The sequence below is a fragment of the Rattus rattus genome, chromosome X, assembly GCF_011064425.1.
Source record: "Rattus rattus isolate New Zealand chromosome X, Rrattus_CSIRO_v1, whole genome shotgun sequence".
Taxonomy (NCBI): Eukaryota; Metazoa; Chordata; class Mammalia; order Rodentia; family Muridae; genus Rattus; species Rattus rattus.
In genome coordinates, this window is record NC_046172.1 from 50,302,918 (window position 1) to 50,317,701 (window position 14,784).

Below are 14,784 nucleotides of genomic sequence, written 5' to 3' on the forward strand. Positions count from 1 at the left end.
CAAAATAATATCTTCCTTCCTTAAGTACTTTTTATATGATATTTCGTCACATCAATGAGACAAGTAAGACAATTGCAGTATTTCTTCTTTTCTTCCCTTTACGTCATATCAAATTTAATGAACACAATTACTTATTTCTGTTTACTTTTCTGGAATGTACAAATCGCTCTTTTACCTTCTTATTATAAATATGTGTCTTTCACAGTGCGCCATTACACTTAGGTTTTTATCAAATTGATTTACATTTTTGAACTAGTAAACTTTCCAGGTGTAATATTCTCTTTATATAATAATTTTTTTTCTTATGAAAGATTTTTCTTCTTTACATTTCATTGAAATATCATGTCAGTTTTTTATGAAATCTAATAAGATTCTGCAAGTCTCAGGATTTTTTTCTTCCTTTTATTTAATGCAGGAACTTTTATACCTATGCCTGCTGTGGGTTCATTTCATAGATCTACCGATTCAGTGAATTTAAATGCTGTGATAAATTTAGAAGATTTCAACTACAGAGTTTGATAATATTTTTCTCCCCATGTATGTGTATATTTACAAAATTTTCAGCAGAATCAAAATAATTAACGCATCAAAAATCACATGTGTAGGTTTAACTGTAACAAACTTTCTGTGTGTCTTCATAAAAACACATTATTAGTATAATTTTTAAAATAAGGCTATCTTACAATTTGTTTTTATTTTCTCTCCCATTTTGATTTCTTCCTCTTTTTATGTTATACATCCATTCTTTTTGATTAAATTTTTATCATAATTATTTGAATGTATATGTATAAAATGTATCTGTGTGCACTGTAAAATATTCATGTGGAGGGGAAAGGAATTGAGAGAGTTTATTTTTTCCTTCTACAGCATGAATTCCTGACTTTAAACTCAGGTCATTAAGATTGGCAGCAAGTGCCTTTACTCAAAGAGCCATCTGTAGGGCTTGGAATTTTTTTAAATTATTCATTATAAATTTTTATTTTGTTTCTTTATTTATAGCAACATAAAAGAAAACCTTCCTCCACACTCTTCAAAATAGATTATGTCAAGTAAGTGGGCTTATGGGCAGGATTTGGATTCTAGACTAAACCTAATGAACAGAATACAGCTTTTAGGATGCTGTATAAATTCTTATGTTTTAATTCTAGGCTGCCATCACTTCCTCCAATCAGTGGATATTTCTACTTTGTCCAATGACTTTTCTATTTCAAGTGCAAGCCTCTAATTATTACCTCCCACAAGTGTTTGGCACCACCTTGTCCATGCAGCCTTCTTTTGATCATGCATGCCTCTCATTCCTGTTCTTTTTAGTTCCTGCCAAATAGTATTTCTTTTCAAATTTAAGGACTTCTGGAGATAAGATTATCACACTTCCTATAGCAACAAATTATTTCACATTTGTTTACAATGGTAAACATTACTTCATTCCCAGTTTGAATAAAATATTTTTTGGGTATTGCATTCTGTTGACATGAAAGATTGAAAAAATAACAACTCCATTGCATTTTTATGGTCCTTTATGGTTTCTGAAAAGATGACAACCATTTTAGAATTGCTATTCCCAGGATGTAATGTATTTTTGGAGCCATTTTGATTTTGTACATTGCACTTACATTTCTTATATGCTATATGGGTTCATAATATGCATCTAGTGAACTATTTGAAAAATTTAGGGCCAGGGATGCAGCAGATTAATAACATGCTCATGGCACATGGTTCCATGGCCAACACCCCTTAGAAGCTAAGTATGAGTTAGGCAATGCTAATATTGTTGATTCTTCATCCTCCAAAAGCCACCTGGGATGGGGGTGGGAAAAAAGAAACCCACAAGATAGTGGTAATATTTGTCATTTTAAACTGTTCTGTCTATGGGTTGGAAAGTACCAATCACTAGTAGAGACTTTGCTCAGCATTTATTATACCTTTGGCTCAATCAGCAGGAACGAAACCACTCTCAAAAAAAGTGGGAAATGAGAATGGTAACACTTCATGAGCTGTTTTTCAATTCATGGATTTCTGTTGCAATTGAGAGCTGGAGATATAATTCTGTCCTATCATAACATTTCAGAATATTCAAGGCCAAGTATAGATCCCAAGCAGACTAAAATGGCAACAATCAACTATTTCTTTTTGTTGGCCTACAATAGATGTTATTGAAACCTTACATAGCATGTGTAAGGACCCAAGGTTGATACTCATCGACTGGAAAAAATTGATATGCATAAATAAAAATAATGAAAATATAATTGTGTTTCTTAGAGCATAATATTTGATATTTTCACCACTGTATTCATAAAATATCATTTTCTCTTTTTGAAAAAAATTGAACTAATGAAAGAATTGTTATGAATAAACTTAGAAACAAAGCCAATTCAGTGACAAACAACAGACTAAAATCAAAAGGAGTTACTTAGTGCATACTTATGTATATTTAATACATAATATATTTGGTAATAATTAAGTAGAAAATTATATAAACTTTAAAGTGTTATGAAATGAATGGCATGAAGAATAAGAAGAAGTAGAAATTCATGTTAAATTTTCTTTTTTAGAAAATAGACAATATTCTATAGTCATTTTATTTTTTTTAACAAGTTCATTGGCAGTTTCTTTCTTTTTTGATTTGATATTTTATTTATGTACATTTCAAATGTTATGACCATTCCCATTTGCCCATCCAGAAAACCCTTATCTCCTTCCCCATCCTCCTGCTTCTATGAAGGTGCTCCCACCACCAACCAACCACTCCTGCCTCCCTGATCTGATGTCCCCTACACTGGGTCATCAAGTATTCACAGGGATGGATCTAGAAAATATCATCCTGAGTGAGGTAACCCAGTCACAAAAGAACACACATGGTTTCCACTCACTGATAAGTGGTTATTAGCTCAGATGATTGGATTACCCAATATACAGTTCACAGACCATAAGAAGCTCAAGAAGAAGGAAGACCAAAATGTGAATGCACCAGTCCTTCTTAGAAGGGAGAACAAAATACTCACAGGAGGAAGTACAGGGACAATGAGTGGAGCAGAGACTGAAGAAAAGGCCATCCAGAGACTTCCCCACCTAGGGATCCATCCCATGTGCAGCCCCAAACCCAGTCATTATTGCCGATGCCAAGAAGTGCTTGCCAACAGGAACCTGATATAGATGTCTCCTGAGAGGCTCTGCCAGAGCCTTACTGATACAGATGAGGATGCTTACAGCTAACCATCAGACTGAGCATGGGGACCCCAATGGAGGAGTTAGAGAAAGAACCGAAGGAGCTGAAGGGGTTTGCAACTGCATAGGAAGAACAATATTAACCAACCAGATCCCTCAGAGCTCCCAGGGACTAAACCACCTACCAAAGAGTATACATGGAAAGACCCCATGGCTCCAACCGCATATGTAGCAGAGGATGGCATTGTCTGGCATCAATAGGAAGAGAAGCCCTTGGTCCTGTGGAGGCTCTTTTCCCCAGTGTAGGGGGATGCCAGGGTGTTGAAGTGGGGGGTGGGGTGGGAGGGAGGGGGAATATTCACACAGAAGCAGGAGAGGAGATGGAGGAGGCAGGAACTGGGAAAGGGAGAACATTTGAAATGTGGAAGTTCTGATGACTTTATTTACCTTAGAGAAATTTCTCTTGCTTCAGGGAGAGAGATAAAACAGAGACAGTTCCCCACATCATATGCCTGGTTGAGTTTGAAGCTGCTTCTCAAGTTTTATTAGTATATTGGTATTACATGTACCTATTAACAATGCAACAATAACATCTGAGGATTTCAGAATCATTCCTGAATTCTTTCCTGTCTTTATTGGGCCAGGGTGAAATTTAAGTCAAACTTGTGTTCCGTAGACTCTCAGAATGTTTGAAACCTTGATCAGTTGTAAAAAAGATATTACATATTTCCTATGCTTTTGGCATTCCCAAATAGCTATGAATCCAAAAAACATTTGCTTTGGAAAAATAACTAAACATACAATAAACCAAAAGACCATATCACCCTGAATTCAGTTCTCTGAATTGTTATTAGTAGTGTGTAATAAACATGCAAAGTAATCCATACAACAAAATCAAAAAGTTAGTTACATGAAGTGATATTACTGATTAAAATGATATTATCTCAGACTACATGATAAGTGAATGTGAAGAAATACACAAGAAAATTTTTACCAGTTTTGTGGAAAAAAATTTAACTGTGGTTTCCGTAAAAAAAGTTGATCCTGTTATCACTAAATAATAGTTCATTAAATGACCTCAAAATATGACTTTTTATAAATAAATTTTTGTCCTTAGATACAATTCCTGTGTGTATTTATAAACATGTGTTGTGCAATGGGACAAAATTATTGTAGTATCAAAATAAAATAGGGACTTAAGCTATAGCTTAAATTTTTTTGAAACATAAAATATGGGATTTGTGAATGAGTTATTTTTCCTTCTAGACTTTAGTATCAATCTTTTGGTTGCATTTATAATACTTTTAATATAATACTTCACCGAGCAGTGCTCTCAGTATCAATTACATTCACAGTATGCTTAATATTTTCTCATATTATTTCATCGAATAAGTTGAAATGACTTTAGATTTTATTCTGGCACTTTAAGATATCCCATGATTTCTTAGGTTTGATTTCTTCAATGAATCCCATCCAGCATTCTTAGAAATATTCATGTTTGTTAACTTTTTTTTTATTATTAACGGTATGTCTTATATACATTTTAGTGTTATTCCTTTCAGTTTCGGGGCAAACATCCCTAATCCTCCCTCCCCTTCTTTATAGGTGTTCCCCCATCCTCCCCCCATTGCTGCCCCCCCACAACAATCTAGTTCACTGGGGGTTCAGTCTTAGCAGGACCAAGGGTTTCCCCTTCCACTGGTGATCTTACAAGGATATTCATTGCTACCTATGAAGTCAGGTCCAGGGTCAGTCCATGTATTTAGTCTTTAAGTGCTGGCTTAGTCCTGGAATCTCTGGTTGTAGCATTTGTTGTACATTAGGGGTCTCGAGCCTTCAAAGCTCTTCAATTCTTTCTCTGATTCCTTCAGCCGGGGTCCCGTTCTCAGTTCAGTGGTTTGCTGCTGGCATTCGCCTCTGTATTTGCTGTATTCTGGCTGTGTCTCTCAGGAGCGATCTACATCCGGCTCCTGTCGGTCTGCACTTCTTTCCTTCATCCATCTTGTCTAATGGATGGCTGTATATATATGGGCCACATGTGGGGCAGGCTCTGAATGGGTGTTCCTTCTGTGTCTGTTTTAATCTTTGTCTCTCTATTCCTGCCAAGGGTATTCTTGCCCCCCCACCTTTTTTTTTTTTTGGTTCTTTTTTTTCGGAGCTGGGGACCGAACCCAGGGCCTTGTGCTTCCTAGGTAAGTGATCTACCACTGAGCTAAATCCCCAGCCCCTCTTGTTCCCCTTTTAAAGAAGGAGTGAAGCATTCACATTTTGATCATCCATCTTGAGTTTCATTTTGTTCTAGGCATCTAGGAGTAATTCAAGCATTTGGGCTAATAGCCACTTATCAATGAGTGCATACCATGTGTGTTTTTTTTTCTGTGATTAGGTTACCTCACTCAGGATGATATTTCCAGTTCAACCATTTGCCTGAATTTCATAAAGTCATTGTTTTTATTAAGCTGAGTAATGTTCCATTGTGTAGATGTACCACATTTTCTGTATCCATTCCTCTGTTGAAGGGCATCTGGGTTCTTTCCAGCTTCTGGCTATTATAAATAAGGCTGCTATGAACATAGTGGAGCACGTGTCTTTTTTATATGTTAGGGCATCTTTTAGGTATATGCCCAAGAGAGGTATAGCTGGATCCTCAGGCAGTTCAATGTCCAATTTTCTGAGGAACCTCCAGACTGATTTCCAGAATGGTTGTATCCGTCTGCAACCCCACCAACAATGGAGGAGTGTTCCTCTTTCTCTGCATCCTCACCAGCAACTGCTGTCACCTGAGTTTTTGATCTTAGCCATTCTCACTAGTGTGAGGTGAAATCTCAGGGTTGTTTTGATTTGCATTTCCCTTATGACTAAAGATGTTGAACATTTCTTTAGGTGTTTCTCAGCCATTCAGCATTCCTCAGCTGTGAATTGTTTGTTTAGCTCTGAACCCCATTTTTTAATAGGGTTATTTGTCTCCCTGTGGTCTAACTTCTTGAGTTCTTTGTATATTTTGGATCAAGCCCTCTATCTGTTGTAGGATTGGTAAAATCTTTTCCCAATCTGTTGGTTGCCATTTTGTCCTAACACAGTGTCCTTTGTCTTCAGAAACTTTTGCAGTTTATGAGATCCCATTTGCTGATTCTTGATCTTAGAGCATAAGCCATTGGTGTTTTGTTCAGGAAATTTTTCCAGTGCCCAAGTGTTCCAGCTGCTTCCCTAGTTTTTCTTCTATTAGTTTACGTGTATCTGTTTGATGTGGAGGTCCTTGATCCACTTGGACTTAAGCTTTGTATTGTTGACTTGATCTTAAATCCCCATCCTTGAATCTTAGTTTTCTGTATGTTGTATCTGTCAATGATGTTTTAATTCTCTTTTTATTTAATTGATTGACACATTTAATTTTAGCCTGATTAATTTTCTAGTCCTCAATTTTCCTAAAGATTATTTTCTTCATTCCTCAAGTATCTATTACTGATCTTTTTATTTGCTTTGCCAATTTATTTTTTGTATATGTCCTAAATTGATTTCCTTACCTAACTTATTCGTTATCTGTTATTATCATCCCTATGTAAAAATGTACCACAGGGCCATAATAACAATTAAAAAAAAAATCACATGGTATTGTCATAAAAACAGACAGGATAATCAACGAAATTGAATCAAATTCCCAGACATTTGAACACTTATGGGCAACTGATTTTTTTATAAAGAAACCAGAAATACACAATGAGAAAAAGAAAGCAGATTCAAAAATGGTGGTAGTCTAACTGGATACCAGAATGCAGAAGAATACAAGTAGATCCATATTTTTCACCTGCATAAATCTCAAGTCAAATTGGGTAAAAGATCACAAAATAAAATGGATACATTAAATCTAATAGAAGAGAAATTGGGGAAATCTTTGTACACATTGGCACAGAAGACAACTTCCTGAACAGAACAGTAACAGTAAATCACTAATATAAATAACTAATTAATGGGACCTCAGAAAACTGAAAATTTTCCTCTAAGGTAAAAAGATGCTGGCAAAAAGGATAAATGATAGCATACAGAATGAGATAAGACCTCACCAAATATACACACTGACAGAGGGCTATGGCCAAATACATGGAGAAAATAATAATTTTACATAGCAACAAATCAACTAACCTAATTTAAAATATGGGGTTTATGAGAAACAAAAAAATATGATAGAGGAATCTCTAAGGGCTAAGAATCATTTGCAGAAATGCTCAAAACCCTTAGAGAATGGCTAAGATCAGAAACTCAAATGGGAGCTCATACTTGTAAGGATTTGGAGCAAGGGGAACGCTCCTTCATTGCTAGTTGGAATACAAATTTCTATAGCCAGATTGAAAATCAATATGGTAGATCCTCAGAAAATGGGAAATTGATCTACCTCACGACCCAGCTATAGCACATCTGGGCATGTACCCAAAAGACACTCCATCCCACCACAAAGAATCCTGTTCATCTGTGTTCATAGCTACTTTATTCATGATATACAGAACTTGGAAACAACTTAGGTGTCCATCAAGCAAAGAACAGATAAAAAAATGTGTTAAGTCTACACAATAGGGTATTAATCAGCTGTTTAGAAATATTATGAAATTTAAAAGCAAATCGATAGAACTAGAAAAAAACTCATCTTGAATGATGGTAGAACTAAGTATGATTGTCAAAACACAAAAACAAAAATCAATGAAATGATTTCTAATGATAGTATGCTATACTCAATAGATAATTTCCAAGCTCAATTTTCATCAGAGAGGCATTACCAACCAGCCAAAAACTAGGCAAAGCCCATGGATCCCTGAAGAAGGGGTTTGGAAGATTCTAAAGCCAGAGGTCAAAGAAATTACAAGAACACAGATGAAAAAAGCGACTAAACAGGTCTCAGAGGAGCTCACAGAGACTACAGCAACAATATTGGACCCTGTATGTATCTAAAGGAAGTCATAGGCATATATGTTGTGGTTTGTGTTCTTGTAGCACACCAAATATCAGAAGTATGAGGTATCTGTGACTCTTTTTAATATAATATTTTTTAATATTTTGAAATACACTTAATAGAACACAAGTACATTCACTTCCAAGACCTCCCAGAACTTCTTCAAACTTTGTAACCTCCCTCAAAATAGAAGAAGAAGAAGGAGGAGGAGGAGGAAAAGGAGGAGGAGGAGAAGGGGAGAAGAGAAAAGAAAAACAATACTATGTTAAATTTCCCTTGCTCATATACTTAATGTGGTCTAACTCCCAATGTCTAACCCCTTATAGAAAACGGAGTCCTTCCTTGTCCCACACCAGAATCTGTCAACTGTGAAGAGCATTACTTCTGCATTCCTGTAACTATTTTAAGAGTTATTTTAATAGCTATCTGTCTAGACTGTTTCTTTTATGGTTGAAATGTGGAAGAGATGAGTATACAGAAGTGTTCTATGTCTATCATTCTCATCTGTGAATCTGCAGTCAGATACCACAGCAAAAGAAGCTTCCTTTCCATTTATATCCAGTGGCAGAATGGATCTTAGACTTCCACATGGTTTCTGGTGTCAGCAGAGTCCATGGGCATCAGCAAGTTTTTAGGTGGTACCACAGCCAATGGATACCCCCATAGCCTTTGATGGTAACATGAGTCATGGAAAGCAACACCCTTTTGCTACAGCATGACCATGGATACCAACATCAACACTGGCACCAACACAGATTTCAGATATACACAGGGCCTCAAGTATCATTTCAGCCCATGCACATCAACATGATTCCTGATGACATCTTGACCATATGAGCTCAGTATGTCTTCAGGTAGCAACATAGATGATGGATATCCACCTGACATTCAGTCTTAACACTGGCCTTATATATCTATGTGGCCTTCAGCTGCAGCAAGACCAAAGACTCCAACATTGTCCTTAGTTGAAGAATGGAACATGGGACATCAACATCGCCTGAGATGGCATCTTAGGACACTTCAGTGAGAGCAATGATAGTGTCCATGGTCTCTTTTGTATCTGAGTGCTGTGTTGATATCTGTGGTCAATGTTATCACTGGAGGCCATAGCAAATTCAGTGGTCTGTGATGCCACCTAAATTGATATTGACTTTGGTGGATTGTGCTGTAGCTGGTAACTGTTTGGATGTCCTTGGTGTTTGTTTCTTCTAGGAACTATGCTGATATACATCCATACAAAACTACACAGAAGGATGTTTATGTACTTTGACATCTTTGCCTGTGTTGGGGACCCTTTTCTTGCTACTGGGTTGCTTTGCCCAACCTTGATATGAGGGTGTAGGCCTTATTGTAACTTGTTCTGTAACATTCAGTTGATATTCCTGTGAGGCCTTCTCTTGTTTTGAAGGGAAACAAAGGAGGAATGGATTTAGGGTAGAGGAGAGATGGGGAAGGGTTCTGGGGGTAATGGAAGTAAGGGAAAATATAGTCAGGATATAATGTACGTAAAGAACAAATATCAATAACCAGTAAGATATTGTTAAGAGTCTCACTCTTAGACAAGACAACCTTCAAAGAATTCTCTGACACCAGGTCAGCTGCTTGCAAGAAGCAAAAACCAAACAAGCCACCTGAAAGAGATTCAGACCAACAGAGCTGAATGAAAATGACACTCTCAATCTATTGTGTTGCTTTCAGGCTGTACAATGTGCCCCAGGTTTCCAGCACTTGTGACCGGTCACCCTTGCTGGAATGGGACTTGCTGATACAACTGTTTTTGTGCCATTTCTGCTTACTTCACATTTCTGTAAATAACCCTCATTAAAAAACCATTAGATCACCCAGTTGGACTAGGTGGTATCTGTCCTTTTCTGTTGTGGGGTTCCTGGATGAATACACACACACACACACACACACACACACACACACACACACACACACACACACACACACACACACACGCACACGCACACGCACACACACACATATATACACATACATATATGTATATATCCCCCCATATCCCAGGAAAAATTTTGTCACACTACATCATCATGACATAGCTTATGGCCTATGGGGAAAGAGGGCAGAAGAAGACTGTCATATCCATAAAACTGTCCCCTCCTTGGCCGACGGTCAGTGGCAATGTTTGTGAAGGGTATGGAATCATCAGAAAGTAAAGTTTTGCTAAAGGAAGAACATCACCAATGGTTGGCTTTCAGAGTGTATAGGTTCTCCTTACTATAGGACCTCTCCTTTCTCTCCTTATATATGGATAAAATGTGATTGTCAACTTTCTGCTTGGCCATCTGCTAACATGATTCTCCCACCATTTCTGGGTTCCTCCTTCTAGAGCCATAAGCCATTTCTTTTCACACACATACACACACACACAAGAGTGAGAATCACATGGGTGGTTCACCTATGTGTATGTCTGTACCACATGTATAATTGCAAATACAGTCTAAATTATGGCAGCAATACCTAAGGGAACTAGACTTAAACATGTTTCCTATCTACCATATGGATGCTAGGAGTCAAATAAATAGTTAAATGCTTAGGTGTTATGTAGGCAGGTGGATACTTAGCAATAGTTAATAATTAACAGAAACTATACTTAGGAGAAAAACTTCTTGACATATTTTTAAGGCAGTTCATAGACTTGTATAATTGAGATTGGAAGCCCCACCTTGAATATATGTGACTCTGTACCACTGGCTGATGTTCTAAACTAAATAAAAAGAGAAATTTAATTGATCCTCAGAAATCATCTAGTTGCTTGTTGGTTATGTGTGTAATGTGACAGGATGATGTAGATTCCTCCTAGAACTGAACCGTCTAATCCCTGCCAGGATGGAATGTATCCCCTCACACTATAAGAAGAGTTAAATTTTCTTTTGTTAATATCTTTTTGTTAGTTTTTTTTCCAGCAATTAGAAATGTATATGTGTATGTATGGGAATATGTATGGAGTGAATGTGCGTATGTGTATTTGTGTTTCTAGTATGTACCTACAACTCTAGGAAAAAGGACAGAGCTTCATTAACTTTCACTACTGTATATTTGACACACCTTGTTTTATCACCTGAAGATCCTTTCAGAATAACATTACAAATATTACAAATATTGAAACTGATAATTGATATTTCATATCAAAAAATAAATGCTTTAACAACATCTCCTTAAATATCGAGCTTAGCATTTTATTAATGGAAATATACAAATGAACTGCAATTGAATGTTGTTTTCTATTATTTATAATGCTGAAGTTCTGATGAATCTTCATAGAAATTTTGACAAATCTCACCCTTCTTACTTTAATAAAATTTTGTCATCCATAAAAATGAAACATACTTTAAATAAACTTCAAATTACGAAAATAATGCCATTGATAAACCACTTTTTGAAAGTGTGCTTTGCAATGAAACCTTTGGAGTTGCTTCTAATATAAATAATTTAGCAAAAATTGTATTAATTTATCAAACACTCTCTTCCTCCCAAACCATGCTGCTGAAGATGTTCTTGACTAAAAGTTATCACTCAGTTACAGTTTATTTTGTACTATGTGTCTATATTATGGGAAGTTTTCTTTATATAAATTTGAGGCTCTTTATTCATTACTTTTCCTTTGAATTCTATAGTTATCTGAAAGTCGTACGAGAAAGTTGTTTTAAATTCGATTTTTCAGTTTGTAATATTTATAGATTTGTATTTGAACTTGGAGTTAAGGGCCTCACAGTATTTCATGTACTGAGATTAGGCATTTTTTTGGGGGGCTCTTCACCTCATCATTACTATATGGATCATAATCATCCTCAACATCAGAATCATATGGGTAATCCACCAAAGAAACAAGGCTGCTACAGCGTGACTGACCCATTCTTTTAGGAAAAGCATCACCATTAGATGGAGAATTTTCAAAGGCTTCAGATGATTTTCGTTTGTCCGTCTTCTATTTTGTTTTCACTTCATTTTGCCTTTAATTTCCATAAATATGTCACATTTACCTGTAAAGTTACTTCCCATTGGTAGAATAGCTTCTTCTTCCTCTTCTTCCTCCTCCTCCTCTTCCTCCTCCTCCTCCTCCTCTTCCTCCTCCTCCTCCTCCTCCTCCTCCTCCTCCTCCTCCTCTTCTTCTTCTTCTTCTTCTTCTTCTCCTCCTCCTCCTCCTCCTCCTTCTGTGATTCTTCTACAACTTGTGTCTGCCTTGCCTTTTAACTCTATATCTTTTGTATGTCCACAGTATATTTTTGAGTATATTATATTAGGTAAATTCCTTCTTATTTGTCTTTTTTTCTTCTCCTCTTCATACTTAGTTTTCAAACCTTTAAAGGTCTGGACATATTCAATTGATTCAAAAGCCATAAAAAATTTTTCCACAATGTTTGCAATGAGAGACTTGATGTTTTCTTTTCTTATAAATTCAAATAGCTCAATAATAGCTGAATTTAACATATTGTACCGATGTCCATTATACATAAAAGCATTTACAACTGGTTCAAACAGATTTTCCTTAATTATGTAAAAACTGTAAATTTTGTCTTTAAGGCCAATCATTTTTCTCATAAAACGAACAGCACACAAAATCAGAAATGTGTGCTTTGAACTCATCAGCACCAAGATTCTGCTGAGCAAGTTGTTGCTCATAATATAATGTTTTATGTACATTGAGTGGTATTGCACACAAAATGTGAGTATTTCTAAAATCGCTCCAAGCAATTGTGCATTTTGATAATTATCAGGGCAGATGTAATCCCTATTATCATTGCTATCATTTTCTACTGTGGTAGACAAAATTGGTGCTATAAGGTTCCTCATGCAACGTTTATAGAAGAAATTCAGAAATCCCTTTCTTTCATATCCATTAACTGTGACACGCATATTTTCTGGATTAAGAAGATCATGAAGAACTGCTGTCAAAATGATGCCTCGTGAAAATTCAGGATCAGAATCACAGATCATTTGGTTGATCATTATATTAAGGAAAATTCATCATTATCTTCACTGTTCTGGGCTTCTTGCATTGCATAGCTTTCCGGACTAGGCGTGGTACTATACTCTACCAAGACGAGCAAATAGTTCTAAAAGCAGCTACTTGTATTTTTTGTAATCATGCATGTATTACTACAACTTTCAGAGCACTCATGATTCCTAGCTTTATTAGTGTTTTCAATAACATATTTTTCTTTTGAGAGTGTAGTGTCTTAGCAAATGCACAGAATTCCTTGAAAAATAATAACAATTCATGTCGTCTTTCATCACCTATAGTGTTATCTTTTAACTGAGCAAAAATTTCGAGCAGAAAATGTTCATCTTCCTGCAGCATGGTAATTATTTCAATTTTGTTGAAAAAAATCATAGTGGTAAGATCAGGAAGAAGATTCCCTTCAAATATGGATGGTGTAGGCAACACAATATCATGAATATATTGCATTCTGTATGTCTGTTGTATTTTTTTCCTAAGTTGGGAGTGTGTTATTGGCATAACTTCCTTGAATTTAGCATTTTGAGTCAAGAATTGCCTGTACTTCTTTGGCTGATCCAAAGCAGGGTCATATTCTAGGCATCCTACCACATCCATGAAAAATTCATCAGAAAACATGATGTTAAATAAATGTGTATCATTTAGAAACAGAGATTCCTTTAATGATGTTATACAAATAGTATAAGCCTTCCATTTCTTCCCTTTTCACAAGTTTTGAACATCTACTTAACAATTTTTAATGTAACCTTCATTTCTAAGACCACTGCCAGCCTTTCCTTGTGGTTGGGCATTTCAAAGACAAAAGGAAATAACTCTGCAATGTTTTTAAGGGTATCGAGTTCATAGTTTGACATCTCAACCCGTTTCCAGCTTAGTGACAGATCTTCAAAACTTTCTAAATCATCAGTAAGTTCCTGTGTGATTTCTACATTTGGATCTTTACCTTGAACTTGGCAGATGTCTTCCCAGATCTCTTGACAACCTTTTGGTTCCAGGAAATGTATTGCCATGCCATGGTTCTTAGCTTCAGACCAAATGATTACCTCCCCTTGTTTCTGATAGGGGACGTTCGGAAGTATCTTACACTCCATAATTGGTGACCCATCTAATTCTGAGTGAACAAGCAGGCATGCACCCTGGTGCCATTCGATATATTTGGATGAAATTTGTCCAGTGCCTATGTCTTTCCACTGCTTGTCTTCCACCATGACATAGACTTTTACGCTATGAAGTTTGTAGTCCATGTTGATATCTGGCATTACCTCACTAGGCAACGTCCTTGAACAGACTTTGGCTTTTGTATTCTGGCCAGAAGTTGCTATCCCTTGCTACCTTGGCCAGAAATGCTGCTGCAGTCACAATTCTGAAAAAAACATAAGAGAATAGATTACTGGGGGTTAAATGAACGACAGAGGCTAAGAGAGGGCCCAACATCATTAGGATTCTTGGCAGAGAAGATCCCGATACTCTTCAATCCTCCCTTATAGGACAATCACCAACAAACCTGTCTCAGGACCACCTGAGTCTCTGAGCCTGCCTTGGTTATGGCAGAATCTTGAGATTCGCCCAAGGTTCTTCCTAAACAGAATGTGATTATGTAATCGGTACTCTTAAAGGGACCTCTCCCCCTTCCCCTACCATCAAATTCTAGAAGATGCTATATATGTATTCTATAATTTACTTTGTTTCTAAG

The 14,784-nt window shown here is 36.4% G+C and overlaps 1 pseudogene; it reads right to left on the reverse strand.

The window, feature by feature from the left end:
* Positions 1-11,850: 11,850 nt before the first annotated feature.
* On the reverse strand, positions 11,851-14,335 carry LOC116888349 (annotated as a pseudogene).
* Between the last annotated feature and the right edge of the window lie 449 nt (positions 14,336-14,784).